Raw genomic sequence first — 19,312 nt, forward strand, 5'->3', positions numbered from 1 at the left:
AATAGTTCACAACCTGAGCCATTTTACGATGTGAACTATTCTATGCTACTTCACGACATGAACTATTCTCTGCAATTTCATAGATATTTTCTAGTTCACTGCCAAAAAAGACTGTTTGGTAAAAAACGAGTTGAAAAAGTTGGAGTAGTGATTTTTCCTGTCGAAATACACTCTCATGCATATGAGGTCCAATAAACGCATTGGAGACGACCTTAATCCCAACAAAAGTACATCAAACCACCCAGGTTCTTCCTACCAAAGGAGTGTTGGTTCAAGCCACTCAGCAAGCACTCGATTGAGTGTTTCAGCTTGGAGGTATATAGCCACCATTAATACAAGTAGTGAAGAATCCATGGAAGACGAGACGAGTTACAATTATCTAGTCTTGGAGAGGAAGAAAAACCATCTTTCCGTGCAAGATCTAGTGGAATCTATGATATGGCCAGGGGATTTTTTGGTCTCCAACATGGCGCGGAAGATGATGCACAATCTACACGCACAGTCCCATCAACCAACGCTGGACATGGTCTAAGAGCATAGTTACCAACCCAACCTTCTAGCTCCAAGCATACTAACACAACGAGGATCAGTGGGACGACCCCCAGGGTTAGAAGGGATAAGGAAAGTGCTGCCAAGATAGGTTAAGTCTTCTTCCCTACATTGGAGGAAATAGAAACACACTTGAAGAGGGTTGAGATAGAGCGACAATTACGGCTATTGAACTTAAGAAAACAAGAGCTCCATACTCAAAGAACAAGGGTGGAACATAGGAAAATGGAGAATGTAAATCCGTTCAATCACGTGGAAAGGAATCAAAAACATCTATAAATTCCACTAATAGCATGTGGATGGGCACAACAGAAGGAGCAATACCAACTCTAGAACCCATCAATGAGGAGCAATACCAACTCTAGGATGAACGCCTTGAGATGCAAGAAGAGGAGGACAATTTACCTAAGGTATCTGTAGAAGGTGAGAATCGTCTCTATACAAGAGAAGATCTACAAGAAATGATTAATGATCCCACATCCTTGAAGGGTATGGAGCTCTTAATCCAACAAAGGTGGGCTGAAGCCACTAATAATGAGCCAGCCGATGAGGAGTTGGCTGGACCTAGCCGTAGAGCCGAATTAAATAAAAGAACCAATGCAAGAAGAGGAAGAGGTCTAGGTAGGGGGGAGAGTAGCTCCTGGAAGACCAATTGTGGATCCAAACATAGATCTAAATGTAGTCACAAGGGTGTCAAAATTATGGGGAGTATGCACAATGGAAGCAATAGTTGATGGCAAGATAGAGCAACATATATGAGAGGGACCAAGAATACAAGATGTATAGAAAACTTCTATATTACCTTCTATTTTAGCCACTCCAAAGTTGGCTTACCCTTCTCCTTCATGTGTTTCGAAAAGTAGGGTATTTTGCCCTTTATATAGGATCCACCAAGAGCTTAGATCCCTTTTCCACCCACATGCCCACTTTATTTGGGGTGTGTTCACACCTACATGACCTCTTTCTCTCACCCTTTATCACTTGTATATCATATATTTTAACACCCCCTCTCAATGCCACCATGGGACAATGCCAAACATGGAGCAAGGTGAGCATTGGTCATACAAGAACAAAATGACTCCCTCTCAACCATAGGATATATGACAAGGTAGGTAGCCTTTATAAATCAGGCTTTTATAAAAGTGACGAGTTATGAGAAATGTGGTTCACTCCCAATCCTATTAAACATGATTCACTCCTCAACTAGAAGAGTTACTTCTCTGGAACATTTGAGGAATTTATATAATTTCCCTCAACCTTGGTAACATCTTTGGTACTATCTCTTCCATAGTGGCTTCGTGCACCTCCCTTGTTGCTCCTTCGCTTTTAATGAAACTATCTTCTTGCAAAAGATACATTTCAAGTTGAATTTGGACGTACCATGTTTCATCACAAAGGCTTGAGTTTTCAATGTAGATGTAGATCCACCTTTGCTTTGACCTTTAGAATATATCTTACTTGAACTTTCCAAGTATGGAAACCCTCGCCATCAAAGTTCTCAATCGAGGCTCAGATCTCCTTCGACATGATTGATAGGGGTAGGAGAGGTCCTACCACTTGCAACATAAACAAGGGTAGTGTCACTCCATTTACAAGGTAAAAATAATTCAAGTTTAGAAAGATTGATGTGCTTGGAGCGGGTTCAAGAATTTGTAAAAAAAACCTCTTGATCTTTGATGAACAAGAGCAAGTGAATCCTTTGGGTCTCTAAACCTTAGAGAAAAAAAGATAAACACGTTACCTTTGAGATAAATTTTTAAGGAAAACCTTAGAGAAAGGTTTTAAAAAAAAACGTTTTGTTGTTGCACTGCTACTGTGCTCTGTTGCAGTGTGTGCGGGCATTGCCGCTACTACGACAAATGCTGCGTGCCAAATTGTTTCTGTAAGAAATAAAGAAGTGGCTATGCATACTGTGCACAGGACACAAGACGACAGGCGCAGTAGAGGTGTCCCGTCGATGAATGGCAACGGCGGCAGCAACAACGGACGGATGTAGCGACCGACGGACGACTTGTTGCGTTTTTTTTCCCTCTCTCTGCTATTCGTTTTGTTACGATGTTGTGCGCCATGATGATGCATTGCCCACTGCCGTTTGAGGTAGCTTTGCTAACTATACTGCCCACCGAGGTGTTGGTTAAGCAACACCTACCACCATTCACAAGGCGGCAGCCACTGGACAAACGGAAACACTCGACGGACGGACGGCCGGCGAAAAAACAGACAGACAATGGTTGACAGCATCATTTTTTTTTGTGTTGCCTACATCCTTTGTTGTGGCATTAAGAGAAAGAACTTAGCAGCTTCATAAGATCAAATAGAAAATCTCTTACCACTTCTTCACAGTTCCAAACTTCAAAGAAGATCCATGACGGATTTTTTTGACGGAAATATAAAGATGGACGGAACTTTGTGTTTTTCTTCTTCTTTTTTCTCCTCATCCTCTTCTTGTTGGTGATGAGGATCATCACCAACAAGAAGAGGATGATCCTCATCCTCTTCTTTTTTCGTCCATCTTTTTTTTTCTTCTTTTTTCTCCTCATCCTCTTCTTGTTGGTGATGATCCTTCTTCTTCTTCTTCCAAACTTCAAAAACTTGTTGATGATGATGGAATCTCCTCTTTGATGAAGCTCTTTTTGTTGCCTTCCTTATAGACACCTTTTTGCTTGTCATCTTCTTCTACCACCATCCTTCTTGATGAGGATGTGAATGGCTTATGATAGTGTGAGAGAAAGAAAAGGGGATTGAAGGGGAACTTACCCTTTGCAAGGCTATGATACTATGTCAAAATTATGGGGAGTAGGCACAATGGAAGAAATAGTTGATGGTGGTAAGATAGAGCAACATATATGAGAGAGACCAAGAACACAAGATGTATAGAAAGCTTCTATATTACCTTCTATTTTAGCCACTCCAAAGTTGGCTTACCTTTCTCCTTCATGTGTTTCGAAAAGTAGGGTATCCTACCCTTTATATAGGGTCCACCAAGGGCTAGGGTTGGGGCCAACCCTAGAGATCCCTTTTCCACCCACATGCCCACTTTATTTGGGGTGTCACACCTACATGACCTCTTTCTTTCACCCTTTATCACTTGTATATCATATATTTCAACAAAGGGTGGATATACTAAATATGGCCGCAAAAATGGACCGAGGTATGGTTAGGGAACTAGTTGCCGCCCTGGAATCCAGACCATCCCAAGTGAAGACACATTATTTTCAAGCTTGTGCAAACGTTCTCGGGCGATGGGAACCCGATCCAACATATAGAGGTCTTTGAGTCAACCTATGAAACTTGTGGGCCGCCAATGAGTGATGTAACCATAATCCATGCTTTTTTGCTGACTCTAGAAGGAAAGACTCACCAATGCTATCAAACCTTAAAGCTCGGTCACCACCAAATGAAACACACCTACAAGTCTACCAACCAATAGAGGAGAATTCATGGGACAAGGAAAAGGCCACAATATACACGTCGCTTCCACCCCAGATTTTAGTGAAAATTAAATGCATGTGCTTGCTACTATAGATGTGTTTCCTTCCAGAGGAACCCATTATGTTAAATCAAGGAACATTCCTACCACCTCAGTACGCATGGTAGATGTTCAAGCAAGAGAATAAGAAATGGAGGATGAAGCCTCCAGCATAAACAGTTTTGGATCTAAATGTCGCCAGCACCCAACGTGTCAGGAGATAACATAAATAAAAGAGGTATATCACTCAATAAAATTTCCTATTACGAAGTAAATCCATAGACGCATAGTGGGCTGAGATATCTCGAGGTCACTAAGGTGCATGAGGAGTTTTCTGAAAACTGGAGGCTGAAGAGTTGAGTAAGATAACCCTGCAAGGAAAACAAGAGGAGAAGGTGATAACCCAACAGCCGGAAGTGCCTAAAATCACGAAGGGAGGACGTAGAAAACAAAACAAGGCTCTAATTGAAGCCAAGCATAAGGCTAAGAAGGCGATGGATCAGACAAAACATGAGGAGAACGATAGGCCAAACCTACTCTCAATGCCTGACCATTTTAAAACATACAACATTGATGAACGAAAAGTGCTCCAACTAACGGCTAAAAGGGTAAAGGAAGATGGCCATTCCACATCTTACAATAGTCCATCTAAAGTTAAGGAGGTTGATCTTGCTAAGCTAGGGGAGGATCCCAAACCTGTCTTACAACGTATAGAGGTTTATGAGCCACATTGGGTATTATCATCATTTTATCTTATTCTATGCTGAAATCACAGACCATTGTATAAACTACTCATTGTCTTTGAATGGACTAAGGAATGCTAAGAATTATACGATAAGTTAAAGAAAGCAATCGTAAGTGCACCTATTCTAAGGCCTTCCAACAACTGGGATCTTGTATTCCACGTACACATCGATGCATCAGATTTTTTGATAGGATACGTAATGGCGCATCTTGGGGAATTCAAATGGGATTACGCAATTTGCTTTACAAGTCATCAACTAAACGATGTAGAGATGAACTACACCACTATAGAGCACGAAGGGTTGGCCTTTATGTTGTAAAGAAATATCGACATTACTTACTGGCCAACAAGTTTGTATTCTTTGTGGACCATCAAGCCTTATTATATTTGGAAAACAAACCTTGAACCACGGGAAGAATTACATGCTGGTTACTTCTACTCTTGGAATTTGACTTTATGATTACAATAAGAAAAGGAACACAACATGTGTTGGCTGACCATATGTCTAGAATTCCAAACAAAGAATCCGGAACAACTAGCATTGATGATGACCTCCCTCATGCTAAACTTGACATGGTGCCTGAGGAGTGAGGAAATTTTGGACTATATAGCTCATGGTTTTCTTCAAGATTGACCTTTGAACAAGGATAAAATACGTTGACTCATTAAGTTGGCCGCACCTTATCAATTGATTGCTAGAGAATTATATAAGTTAGACAAGGATGATATCTTAAGAAGATGTGTGCGAGAAGATGAATTTCTCATGATATTAGAAGAAGCACACTTAGGAATAATCGGAGGACATTTTGCTAGAGAAGCTAGAGCTTGCAAAGTGCTTCAAGTGGCCTATGTTATTCGGGTATGCCATAGGTTTGTGAAAAGATGTGAGCCAAGAGATAGATTTGAGAATTCAACAGTAAAGGCATTATCAAGTGTTGCTGTAGAAGTCTTTGGTTCTTCCTCCTCTGAATCTGCATCTTCTTCTCTTGCCGCCAAGTTTTCATAGTTATTTTCTTGTTTCTTAGCCATTTTATTAAAGCATTTATCATCAATATGGCCCAGCTTTCTGCTAACAAATAGGTGCACTTCACTACCTTGCCTTTGAATTTGCTTCTTTTTTTAAAGAAGAAGCCTTTCTCCATGTTGAGGACCACTGTATTTTGGTCTTGTAACCTCCTATCCTTGTCAAGAAGGGTTGCTATCATGTTGTCATAAGTCATCACTCTAGACACTCTAAGTGTAGAGATGACTTCCTTGAATCTATATATGCTCTCTTAAGACCAGAGAAGAGGACATCCTTCTTATCATATTTATCAATGTTGGTTGTAAGGACAATAAGTTTTAATAAATAATCAATAGTGCTCAAGTGTTCTTAGGGTGAGTGATTGTTAGATATCCGTAACGCCGCTACGGGCGTTACCACGAGAGGGGACGGCCTCTGGCTCACCACCCAGCCATAGAGGAAGAATGAGGATTGCCCCTCATCCCCCAGGCTATATAGTGTGTGGCCTGCCGTCCACACTAGCCTGGCCGCCCATGACTCCGTATGGGCGTCCTCTCCCACTGAACCCCGGATATGGCCATCCGGTCTGCCGTCGGTCACAGGCATTACAGCCTACGTGACATTACCCCCCCCTTAAGAAGAGTTTTCGTCCTCGAAAACAAACTGGGGAAACCTTTTGGAAATTGCACTACGGCGTTCCCAGGTAGCTACCTCCTCATCCCTATCTGTCCATTTAACAAGTACCTCCTGGTACACTTTATGTCGGGTCTGTCTATCACGATACTGTAGAATCTTTTCAGGTTCATGTGGTATCTTTGGTGGCTCTATCAAGTCCACCAAAATTTCTGGAGAAATTGCGTTCTCTAACCCGTGAACTGATTTCTTCAGTTTACTGACATGGAAGACAGGATGGACTTGAGAACTCTCCGGTAACTCAAGTTTATATGCTTCGTCCCCAATCTTCTTAAGGATTTTAAAAGGACCACAATATCTCGGAGAAAGTTTATCACACTTTCCCGTTTTCATGGTTTCTGACTGCGCAGGAACCTTGAGGAATACAAAGTCACCTTCTGCAAAGGTCACCTTTCTTCGTCCTTTATCCGCATAAGTTTTAGCGCGATCCTGAGCGCTACGAATGCTCTCACGTGCGGCTCTGAGCATATCATTCATATCTTCAAGGAAATCCTTGACAGATTGAATCTTCTCCTTTTCTAGGCCTACAGCCATTGGAGATCTCGGCTGGAATCCATACATTAACATGAATGGTGTAAATCCAGTCGCTGAGTGTTTGGAGCTATTATAGGCAAACTCCAGTAAGGGTAAGTACTCTTCCCAATTAGATTGCTTCTTACTAACATAAGAACGCAACATATCCTCTAGAATTTGGTTAACTCTTTCAGTTTGACCATCAGACTCCGGATGATCTGCCGTACTCATACTCAGAGTAGTATCCAGCTTTTTGAAGACTTCCCTCCAAAAATGACTGTTGAACTTTCTATCTCTATCCGACACTATATCTGCGGGCAGGCCATATAGCTTGTAGAGATGTTCAATAAAGAGTTTTGCCAACTCTAGCGTTTTAACAGTTTTCTTCGTGGCAATAAACTTTGCCATTTTAGTTAACCTGTCCACTACCACCCACACCGAGTCATTCCCTCGACTCGTCTTGGGTAAACCAGTAATGAAATCCATGGAAATGCTTTCCCATTTCCCTTGAGGAATCTCCAGCGGATGGAGTAGTCCTCCAACCTTAAGACGTTCATGTTTATTGACCTGGCACTTATTGCATTTCAGCACATAAGTCTGGACGTCCTTAAACAAACTAGGCCAATAAAACTGTCTTTTTACTAGTGCATAGGTCTTCTGAATCCCGGGATGACCCGCACTTGGACTATCATGACTTTCTTTAAGAATTTGGGCCCGAAAGTCACCAATAGTTGGTACACATATTCTACCCTTGTAGAGTAAGTACCCGTCGTCAATGGAGTAATTAGCATATTTCTCCCCCCGACGAAGTTTATCACTCCCCTTTGAAGCCGTGGCAGTCAAAGGTGATGAAGGGCCTACGTCAGAACTCTCCGGTTCCAAACTATACCCAGAAGACATGGCTAGTCTCTCCGGACTAACTCTCGCTTCTTTTCCCGTTGCACCTTCGGCCAGTCTCTCCGGACTAGCAATACGTGCCAACGAGGGAGGTGGTCGCGTCTGTGAAGAAGTGCGTACGCGTACAGCGTGCCAGACCTCTGTAAAAGATGGATCGTGCTCACATAAACCACGTAGGGACTCCAAGAAATCATTCTTGAAGACTGTGAAACTAAGTTCATTAATCTGTGGCATGCGACTAAGTGCATCTGCCACCACGTTATACTTACCTTTCTGGTAACGTATCTGAAGGTCAAACTCTTGTAGAATCTCCGCCCACCGAGCTTTTCTACCCTTCAGTTCATTTTGACTTGAAAGCCATTTCAGACTTTCATGGTCCGTCCGTACCTCAAAAGTGGCACCATATAAATAGTGTCTCCACTTTTTCAGTGCATGAACTATCGCTAGTAACTCTCGCTCGTAAGCCGAGTAGTTACGCTGCGCACGATCTAACTTTTTACTTTCAAATGCAATTGGGCGTCCCCTTTGCATAAGTACGGCCCCAATGGCCTCATTACTAGCGTCTGTTTCCAAAACAAAGGGCTCATTCGGATCGACAATTGTCAAAACAGGTGCAGCTGCTACGGTCACCTTGAGCTTATCAAAGCTTTTCTGTTGGGCGTCCCCCCAACTAATGTTCTTTGTTTTTGACCGTAACTGGTCAGTCAACGGGACTGCGATCTTCGCGTAGTCCTTCACATACTGTCGGTAGAACCCCGACATGCCAAGAAAAATCTGCAGTTCCTCGAGATTCTTCGGCGCTGGCCATTTAAGAATAGCCTCTACTTTTTCTGGCTCCATCCGCGTACCATCGGCGGATATAATATGGCCAAGGTAGTAAATTTTTGTTTCAAAAAATTCACATTTGCTTTTCTTTGCAAATAATTTGTGCTCTCGCAACAACTTGAACACTAGACGCAAATGCTCTATGTGTTCTTTCTGTGTCTTACTGTACACAAGAATATCATCTAGGAAAACTACTACGAATTTTCCCAGATATGGACGTAAAATACTGTCCATCAGCGTCATAAACGTCGCTGGAGCATTGGTTAGCCCAAATGGCATAACCAAAAACTCAAAATGCCCGAAACGGGTCCTAAATGCTGTCTTCGCAACATCTTCTGCTTTTATTCTAACCTGATGATACCCAGATGTCAGGTCTATTTTTGTGAAGTTGATCCATAGAGTTGATCAAACAACTCATCCATGCGTGGCATCGGATACTTGTTCTTAATCGTTATCTGATTAAGAGCTCTATAGTCTATGCACATCCGCATAGATCCGTCTTTCTTCTTTACCAGAAGAATAGGCGATGCCCACGGACTTGAACTAGGCCGAATAAAGCCTTTGTTCAAATATTCCGTTAATTGTTTTTCCACCTCCTGTGCCTCGGAGTGGCTTAATCTATAAGCAGGTTTGCTTATAGGTTTTGATCCTGGCATAACTTCGATGCCATGGTCTACTTCCCTAGATGGTGGTAAACCATCTGGTAAAGCATCAGGAAAAACATCCTGAAATTCCTCTAATAAATTCGTTAAAGTATCTACGTACTTTTTCTTTAATGTTTCATTCACCTTGGATTTTTTTTTGTTTGAATCACATGCATGCCAAACAGGGTTTTCAAACAGTGGGTCTCGTCCAAGGTTATTTTGTTTTTCTTGTTTGTCTACGCAAACATCATTTATCGTTTCATCTACGGAAACAGAATTCAAAAGAGGGTAACAAGCATATACCTCTGCTATTTGGTCTCTGCGGACCGCTGTACACAACTCCATGGAGGAAATAAGTGGTGTGGCAGGGACAGTACGGTCGCCCTGCAGGGTGATGACTCTACCTCCATGCTCAAAACATAGCGTGTTATGTAAGTAATTCCGAGCTAGACTAGGGCCCAAGCCATACAGCCACTCCCTGCCTAGATATACGTCTGCTCTGGCTAAGTGCATGACCTGAAAGTCAAGCGGAGCCTTGTAGTCCTGCACAGATAATGGGACCCCCAATACTACGGTATTCCATACCGTTTTGTCATATCCGTTGGCTAGGCCAACAGTATATTCATGTTCACTCCGGGTCTCAGTCAATCCCAATTTCTTGACTAACGAGTAGTTCAAGAAGTTGTGACTAGCTCCATCATCAATAAAAACTGTGACTCTACGGCCACCTATGGTGCCATACATGCGCACCATGTCATGCGGACCTACAGTAGGCTGCCACATCGCTGGTGTCACTGAACAAGCGTGATGCTCATCACAATGACACACTGTCACCTCTCTAAACTCTGCGGAACTGAGAGGGAGTCTCTGCACTGTATGCAACTGCCTAGAAGATTTACCATCTTTCTTGGGCTCGTTGCCACTCGTGCTGGCTTTAGGCTTTGGACACTCAGCTTTCGTGTGTCCTACTTCATTGCAATTAAAGCAGCGATTTTCCTTTTGCGCTTTAATATATTGCTCTTTCTTTTGGTTTTCAGTGTCTCTTTTTTTTCTGGATGGTCGCGGTTTTTTAGACCAATGACCACCCTGTCCTTCCTGGTCCGTCCTATCCCCTTGTTTCTCACTGCGGAACCCTTTTCTTTTGAGGCCTGACCTCCTCTTTTCACTACCCTCGGCCCTGCTAGAACCACCACGCGCACTACGACGCTTGATGTCATCGAATATCTGTGCATATTGAATTGCCTCTGCTAAGTCCTTAGGCTGTAGGGGTTCTACGTACTCAAGGTAATCATCTTTGAGGCCTCTCTTAAAGCCCCGCAATGTTTGGAATGCATCGATTCCTTTTAACTTGAGTACTATCTCCCTGTAGTTTGAGATGTACTGAGTTAGGGATTTGTTCTCCATCGAGCACTTGTCCCATAACTCCCAGCTTCTCTCTGCCTCATTAACAGGCAAAAATTCTTTTCGAAACATTGTTTCAAATTCCGTCCAAGTGGCAGGGCGAGTTGTCAGACTCATCCACCACTTGTACGCTTTGCCGGTTAAAGAGAGGCTAGCCTCTACGGGCTGTATACGGCTAGGCTGCTGTCTCGCAGCGCGTGCAAATCTGACCACTTCGCTAGAAACATATTGACTGAGTCCTTGTTTCTCTCCTTTTCCTCGCCACCAAAACTAGGCGGCTTTAAGTCTTTTAACAACGACGAAGCTGTCGCTACGGACGGCCCCGCAGGCGCATCGGCCTGTACTCCTGCAACCACTGGCGAGGCTACGCTCACCCGTGCTGTAGGAGCTCGGCTACCACGAGGAGTCGGAGTACTAGCCGAGGCGGCTGTCAGTGCATCTAACCGTGTGGAGATGCTCTGTAACATCGTGACTAAATCAGCCTGGACTTTACCCATAGTGTTCAATTTGGCATTAAGATATTTAAACAGTCCACTAGAGAGCTCCGTCTCTGTCAGGACATCAGCAGGGTCTAGTAGGTCATAGTCATCGTCGTCATAATCCAAGAGGTCCTCCTCGGTCCCCTCGGCGACGTCAGTGTTCATGTCCTCTGGCTCATCGGCCAGAAAGGGGTCATCAGCCAATGCGGCCGCTGCGGGCTCGCTGGGTCCTAAGACAGGGTCAATAGACGAGGAGGGCGCTGGCGGATCACGAGTGATCGATAAGCGCGCTCCGGACCGAACAACGGTCGGGCGTGTACGGCCTGACAATTCGGTCGGGGTCAAACCCGCGACCGAGGACAAGAGACTGGAAAAACCTAGAGAAGTAGAAGGCGGTGGGGACACACTACGCCTAGCAGACATTTTTAATTCTTGCAAAAAAATAATGCGAGAACTCGGAAATTACTAAAAAAAATGCTAATAAAAATGAGCAATGGTGGAGAGAGAATAATAGTCACCCCCCTTTACGGTCGCCTGTCGATTTGTTGCGTTGCGAGCCTCTACAAGGACGCGTCCGGGATGCTCCGATCCGCGAGAAAATGCCTGCAACTCATAACAAAAATTAAGTGCGGAAACTATTATCCCTTGCCGGGATTATTTCTTGCGGGGATGGTTTTTTTTTTCCCCAACCCCGAGAAAGAGGATTCTTTGAAGTTTTCATTTTTAATTTTTTTTTTCAAATTGGATAATGAAAAAATATATATATATATTAAAAAAACCAATGGTTTTTTTTTCTTTTTCTTTTTTTTTTCTCGGTTATGGCCGCTGGTGGGCGTCTGGCGTGTGCTGGGCGTTGTGGCTCTGGCCGCCGCCGCCGTTGGCTGGCCGGCGCCGCCGCCGCTGGCCGCCCATGGCTGGCCCGGCTGGCTGGCCGCCGCCGCTCAGGGCTGGCTGGCCGCCGCCGCCGCTGGCCGGCCTGGCTGGCTGGCCGCCGCAGCTGGCCGCCGCCGGCCTTAGTCGAAAACAAACAGTAGGCTGCAATTCCTTTGCTGTTTGTGGCCGTGGCCGCCTAAGCCACTACGTGGAGCTGCAGCCAATCTTCAACGGGTCTCCTCTTCGCTCACGCAAGCCTGCGCCTCCCCCCCCTCTACACGACTAGATATGTGTTTCGCTGGGGTTTCGCCGCCTCACACACGCACACAGGGCTGGTCGTGGGGGGTGGTCTGCGCCCCCCCGCTTCAACAGGGACTGGCCGGGTTGGTTTCGCCACCGGTGGTTTACCCAAGCTTATCGTGGGGGGTTGGTCTGCGCCCCCCGCTTCAACACAGGTGGTTTACTGACATAGTCTTGCTGGGGCTGGCTGGTTTTCGCCGCCCCACCCTGCGCCTTGATGACCGTCCCGCCGTTGCCTTGTTTGCTGGGGGCTAGCTGGTTTTCCCTACCCCCCACACACAGTGTGTGACTGGTTTTCGCCGCTTCTGCACACGGATTTGCAGGTTCGCCCCCACACACACACACCTGGTCGTGGGGGTGGTCTGCGCCTCCCTTAATGCATACGGTCTTTTTTGTGGGGGTTGGTCTGCGCCCCCCCTCCCCCCCACCTCCACACAGGCTTTTCTATTGAAAACGTTCAACGCAGAATATTGCGAAGCAATTCAACGCAGAAAAACACAAGAAAAATGAAAACAAAACATTTTGCTTACCTCGATGCTGTGTGACGGGGAGAGAGAATGAGAGAGAGAGAGAAAGAGTTCTTCCCTTCCCTTCAAAAGTCTTGGTCCTCCTTCCTCCACACATTCCCTTGTGGAGATAAGGGTGAGGAGATTGTGGATGAAAACCACCGAGTGGGCTCCGGTCCCCCGTTCGCGCGCGCGGACTCTCACGATCCCTTCGAACCATGCTCTGATACCAGTGTTAGATATCCGTAACGCCGCTACGGGCGTTACCACGAGAGGGGACGGCCTCTGGCTCACCACCCAGCCATAGAGGAAGAATGAGGATTGCCCCTCATCCCCCAGGCTATATAGTGTGTGGCCTGCCGTCCACACTAGCCTGGCCGCCCATGACTCCGTATGGGCGTCCTCTCCCACTGAACCCCGGATATGGCCATCCGGTCTGCCGTCGGTCCACAGGCATTACAGCCTACGTGACAGTGATGCTCCTTCATTTTTAATGTATAGTATTTTTATTTCAAGCACAAATTTAAATTATTAATCTTATTACCAAATCGATTTTCCAACTTGTTCCATACCTCCTTTATAGTTTTGTCAAAGTTGATGTAATGTATTTTATTGTCTACAAGACCCAGGCCAAGGTGTGCTAAGGCTCGATCATTTATGTCACTGGTGGCTACATATCTGCTGGTGATGTAGCATCCCCCTCTAGCTTTTCATCCGTGCCTTTGATAATATTTCGGAGTTCATATCACATGAGTAAGACCCTTACCTTTGTCTTCCAAACCAAGAAGTTTGTGCCCGATAACTTTTGAAAACAAGAGGTGCCTCTGTAAGGGTCCATCAATATGCTGATGATGCTATATATCCACTTGCAGAACTCTTTGACTATAGGAGCATAAGATACGTATAACAATGGTCAACAATGCTGAGTTGGCATGTTAGTGTGTGCATGGAAGGATAAAATCAAAGAAATAATAATAAGAGGGAGCTGTATATAGATGGTGCAAAAAAGATTACAAAAGAAAAAGGGTGAAGTAGATGTTGTACATGGGAAAGGTGCAGAAGCATAAGAGGGGCCTCGACACCATGGTGGGGAAGGCAGGACCACCCATAGATAAGAAGCAATAGATGGATTCGTAGTGGATAGAGAGGCATGGGTGGCACAACAAGCTAGAGAGAAAGCAAGCATGGAATGCTACAACAAGCCAAAAAATGGAAAGTTGGTGGGAAAGGAAATTTAAGGAGGAGTGGCCTAACCAAATGTCTCTCTCCCTAGGTCCACCCAACCTACTAGGGAGGAGAAGCTCTAGTGTGGGGAGCCCTTAGCTCATCCGATGGAGATGTAGAACAAAATGGCAAGGAGTCAACCCAATTAGAGGAGATGAGCACTACCAACACTGCACCAACAGTAATGATGGGCATCTAGGGGAACGTCAGTAGCTCCGATACCAATTGTAGAATCCTAATGCTAGGGTTAGGTTCACAAGAGTGTAGGCAATTTATGGCTTAAATATAGCCATGGTGGAAGTGTACAGGGAGTGAGAGAGAGAAAGGTAATGCTCTAGAGAGAGGTGATTATATGAATCAATGTAGATTGATATGAAGTACACTACGTAAATATTTTTTTAAAGGATTCAAACCTTATCTTTTCACTCATACAAATCACACTCTACCAATAAATTTATGTTTTTGTAGATCACCAAGCCTTGTTAATACTTGGTTAACAAACCATGCACAACTAGGTGAAATACAAGATGGTTGATTTTATTGATATAATTTGATTTTACTGTCATGGGGTGGTTAAGAAGGGGAAACAACATATATTGGCAGACTATATGTCAACGATCCCCACTAGAGAATTTTCCATAGGTGTTGATGAAGCCTTATTCAGAGTTGACTTGGTGTTTGAAAAGAGTTGAGAAGTTTTTGAGTACCTCATAGATTCCCAAACCAATAAGGCCCTACACAAGGATAAGATGTGATGACTTATTAAGTTGGTAGCCCCCTATCAATAAATAGCTGGGCGGACAAGTGTATAAATTGGGTAAAGACCATGTACTAAGGCATTGTGTAAAGGAAGACATATCTCTATTTTAGAGGAAGCACATTGTAGATTATGGGAGGAAATTTCTCTCTAGAGAAGTGATAGCTTACAAGAGCCTACAAGCTGGTTTCTAGTGGGCCAACTATGTTTGGAGATTCTATGGAATTCATTACGAGGTGCGATGAATGTCCACACTTTCATGTGCCTCAAGAGAAGGATAGAATGCCTATAACACCCATAATTATGCAAAAGATATTCAAAAAGTGGGGTGTAGATTTTTTTGAGCCCATCAACCTAGCAACTTTGGTAGAGTCAAGCTCGTTATGTCAATTTAGCCTCACTCATTATTTTGCTAAATGGGAAGAGGCCCAGGATACTCAGAAGACTAATTCTCTAGTACAACAGCTAAATTCTTATACGAGCATGTGATTTCAACCATTAGAGTTGGTCAGTGATATGGGGTCATACTTCATTTAATGAACTAGTTGTACACCTTTTGACACGTTTTTATGTGTGGTGCACCATAAATATTCACCCACAGGCCAATGGTCAAATCGAAAAGTACTAACAAAATTTTGGCCTATATGTTTCGGAATGCAAACAAGAAAAAGTGCGCTTTGTTGCCACAATGTCCACTGTGATGATTGCCAGGTGTTGGTAGTCGATCAACCCATTTGGCCATCGCCAAGGTTCTTCCCTTCAGTAACAGACTCATCATGAGTCGGGTCTTCTTGTTCAGTAATAGTTTTATAACAATTTCTTGAAAACGGGTAAACTCATATGGATGTAAGGAGCAAAAGGGGGATTTTCTGGATATGATGGATGCGTGGGTGTGTATGAAAATGTTGAAAAGAGAATGTATTTGGGGTAATCCATCTATCTTGTTACTACTCTGTGTTGCAAGAATGTCTATCTTTGTGTTCACCCCACTATCGAGAGGCATGAATGAATGGGGGACTAACTGGTGCATAATCTTAGTTAACTCCCCTACGCATGGGTAGACCGGAGATTAACGCTTGATGTTATCTTATTGCATTGGGCATCGTAAAGATAGTCGTTACTCTTGAGGAGATGCCTAGGTGGTTCGAAACCACTGAAGTGTCAGGTCTTGACAGGACGGTGACACAAGGCTTAAAAGTGTCATTCTTCTCATATGATTTCTTCAGTCCTCCTTCACTCTACATTATTTGACCATGTGACCATGCTTATCACGCAGAAACACTTTGCATTAGATTTCTTCTTTTTTCAGAAGCATTAGGGTTACCAAAGCCCTTTCCCTTGCCTTTCTTTACATTTGTAGAGAATGTTGTGTTGCTATCATCTCTAGCTTTGAAACGCATCTCCTCCTCCCCCAGCATAATTTATGTTGAACTCCTGAGTGGGTTGTGCACTTGAGTGTTCCGTGTAAGGACACCAAACTATCATACTTTAGGAGTAACACTCTGATGCACCTTCGTGCCAATTCTTCATTGGTCTTAGTGATCCCCATTGCCACCATATCATCTTGTAGATTCTTTATTTTGTGATATAAATTGCTCTACTGATTCTTTATCAGAATGTGTTTCCCCTACAAGTTGCTTCTCAAGGTTTTAAATCCTTGTCCGATTCCTCATCTCATACTAGTTCTTTAAAACTTGCCATGATTCAAAAGCTGTGGTAGTATGTTGAATCAAAGTTATCACCAAATAAGTGATTCTAGTTATAAGGGCACATATTGTATTTTCATTTGTTCATCTCCAATGAGAATAGGATCTAGCGATATGTCTATAGTAGTGGATCTGCCAGATCTAGAGTAGGACTGTCTTTGCATCAACTCGTGTTGTTTTGGTTTCCCACAACTCATATGAATCAAGAATGGACCTAATCTTGAACTTCCAAAGAGTGTAATTTATCCCATCTATCTTCCCATCACCAAAAGGTGTAGGGTAGGCATGAGTAATTGTGTTATTTGTAGGGTAGGCATGAGTAATTGTGTTATTTGTAGGTTGGGCCATCTCTCCAAATCTACCTTTAAATAGCAAATTTCCCAAAACAAGCTTTGCCTAGCACCTATTCTCTGATACCATGTAAGAATACATAATAGCGGAAGCTGGGTGGTCAACACAATACAAAGCACTAAAGAGAGTAAACAATAGTCCTGCTTGCAAAAAGCTTGATTACAAACTCATAGAGTCCACCCACCCGTGTGCTCTAGGTAAAGTAAATAATATTTCTACTTGCAAAAAACTTGATTACAAACTGATTGAGCCCACCCACCCACCTATGTGCTCTAGGTAAGGTGATTTGATGATGATCTAGACAAACTATGGACAAAGGATGTCTTGCTTAACAAGAGTGCTTGAATACAATGAACTCAATGATGAAGTAATGCTACCAACCGAGTCTATATATAGTACCTAGGGTCAGTAAGGATTTAGCTCAACCATGTCAGTTAACCCACGAGTTGGTCAAAAATGACTAACCAACCACATCATCTGACTCGGACCATATAAGACTATAATAGAGACCTGAGACCATCTAGACCCTCAAATGGGCCCCAAAGTTGAGAACAATGTGTCCTCGGTTTGTTGTTGAGAGCACTCACTAATGTGGTCACATAGACCACAAGCATGCATCCTACTTGGCAAAGTACCAAGTTTACATAAGACATCTCCTAAAACCACCTCTGGCCATGATTGGCCACCATCCATTGTCTAAAATGGGAATTACGGAGTGCCCATGTGCTCAATAAAAGGGGGACTTACAAAATAGAGCACATCCACCGTCACCCATAGAAACAACACAAGGGTGGAGCATTGAGCAAATGGTTTTCCAACATGACTCCCACAGGGACCACAATAAACTATTTGATAAGTTGAGGGAAGGGGCATCCCCATCTACTGATCTTCCGAAAATCTTCAAGTCCCTCTTCAAACCTTTACTCTATTTTTTGCTTCAATGTTATGGGCTACTGCACCTCCCAAGAGAGAACTCCACACATTGCAAACAGGAGAAGAAATAGACACAACAATCATTGGGTAGTTGCCGATGTTTTAAGCTCACATCCCTTGCGGCTCCCCAAACTCGCTTTGGAAGCTCCACTCCTCCAAACTCCACCTCTATGCTGTCACCCCATGAAGTCGCTCACACCACGAATGCAAGGAAATCAACCTCTCACTCTGTCACACACATGCATGAAAGAGGCACATGTATGGAAATCAACCTCTCACTCTCTCACTCTCTCACACACATGCATGCATGAAAGAGGCACATGTACTAGAGCACACTCTAATTCTCTCTCTCTCTCTCTCTCTTTCTCTCTCTCTCTCTCTCTCTCTCTCTCTCTCTCTCTCTCCAAAGAACAAGAGTTCTCATAGCACAAAGGGGGGTTGTATCATTTCATTATTATGAGAATTGCCTTTTATACAACTGGCCCTTATGCACCCAAAGCTTAATAACTAAGGCTTTGGATGGCTAGTATCTCAATACAACTTTATGGTGCCTTTACATGACACTTATTAATGTCCTCAATTGGAGGATCATATTTGTTAATCCAAAATGGGATTAACATCCCCCCATACCTAATGTGGGTTCTGTCCTTAGAACCTTTTACCGAGGTCAAAAGACCTGGTCTCTGAAATCATGTATGTAGAAGTTCCTACGTGATTGAAGCTTTTTCAAGATTCTTCTAAATATTGAGTGTGATGACTAGAACCTGGTTTTCACCATGTCTTCAAACATGAATGTGCATGTAGCCAGGAAGACACCATAGGCGATGATAATACAGTGTCATGCCTCGTTCATTGAGGCATGTGTTTATGTTAAAGTGAAGCTGTTCTGCTTCAAATCCATCATAACTTTACCTTGGTTGATCCATAAGGACTACAATCAACTTCAGGAATCTGACAATAGCCATATCCATGTGAGCATTTGTTGTCATTCGCTTGTAATATCTGGGAAGGTAGATCGCAAGAATGGCAAAAAATTGTAGTAGACATGAGAATCTCTTCGCTTTGCATCATGGAATTAGAGTGAGTTGAGCCTTTGCATGTAGAGAGGATCCACCCTTTGGGTTGGTGCGGGGAGCATTGGTACTGGTGACTATATTCGGGGATCATTAGATATTCATTTTGCTTGATGGGCATGTAGAGTAGTTGACAAATGCACATTGCGAACTTGTGCATTAGAGGCCTCAAGGTGAGGTTTTGCCTAGAGCTACCCATGTTTCATAGGAGATCAAGTTATGACTTGATCCCATATCAATTAATGCAATGCTTGTAGTGTGACTCTCTTTCATAGAAACTTTTACACTAAGACGTGCAGGCTCAATGTCGAGGTCATCCTCGTCAAGCAGGTGAGTGAAGCAATGTTCACATGTAGCATTTTTCCTTAAAG

Source organism: Cibotium barometz, chromosome 21 (assembly GCF_041138505.1).
Source record: "Cibotium barometz isolate CiBa-2024 chromosome 21, ASM4113850v1, whole genome shotgun sequence".
Classification (NCBI taxonomy): Eukaryota; Viridiplantae; Streptophyta; class Polypodiopsida; order Cyatheales; family Cibotiaceae; genus Cibotium; species Cibotium barometz.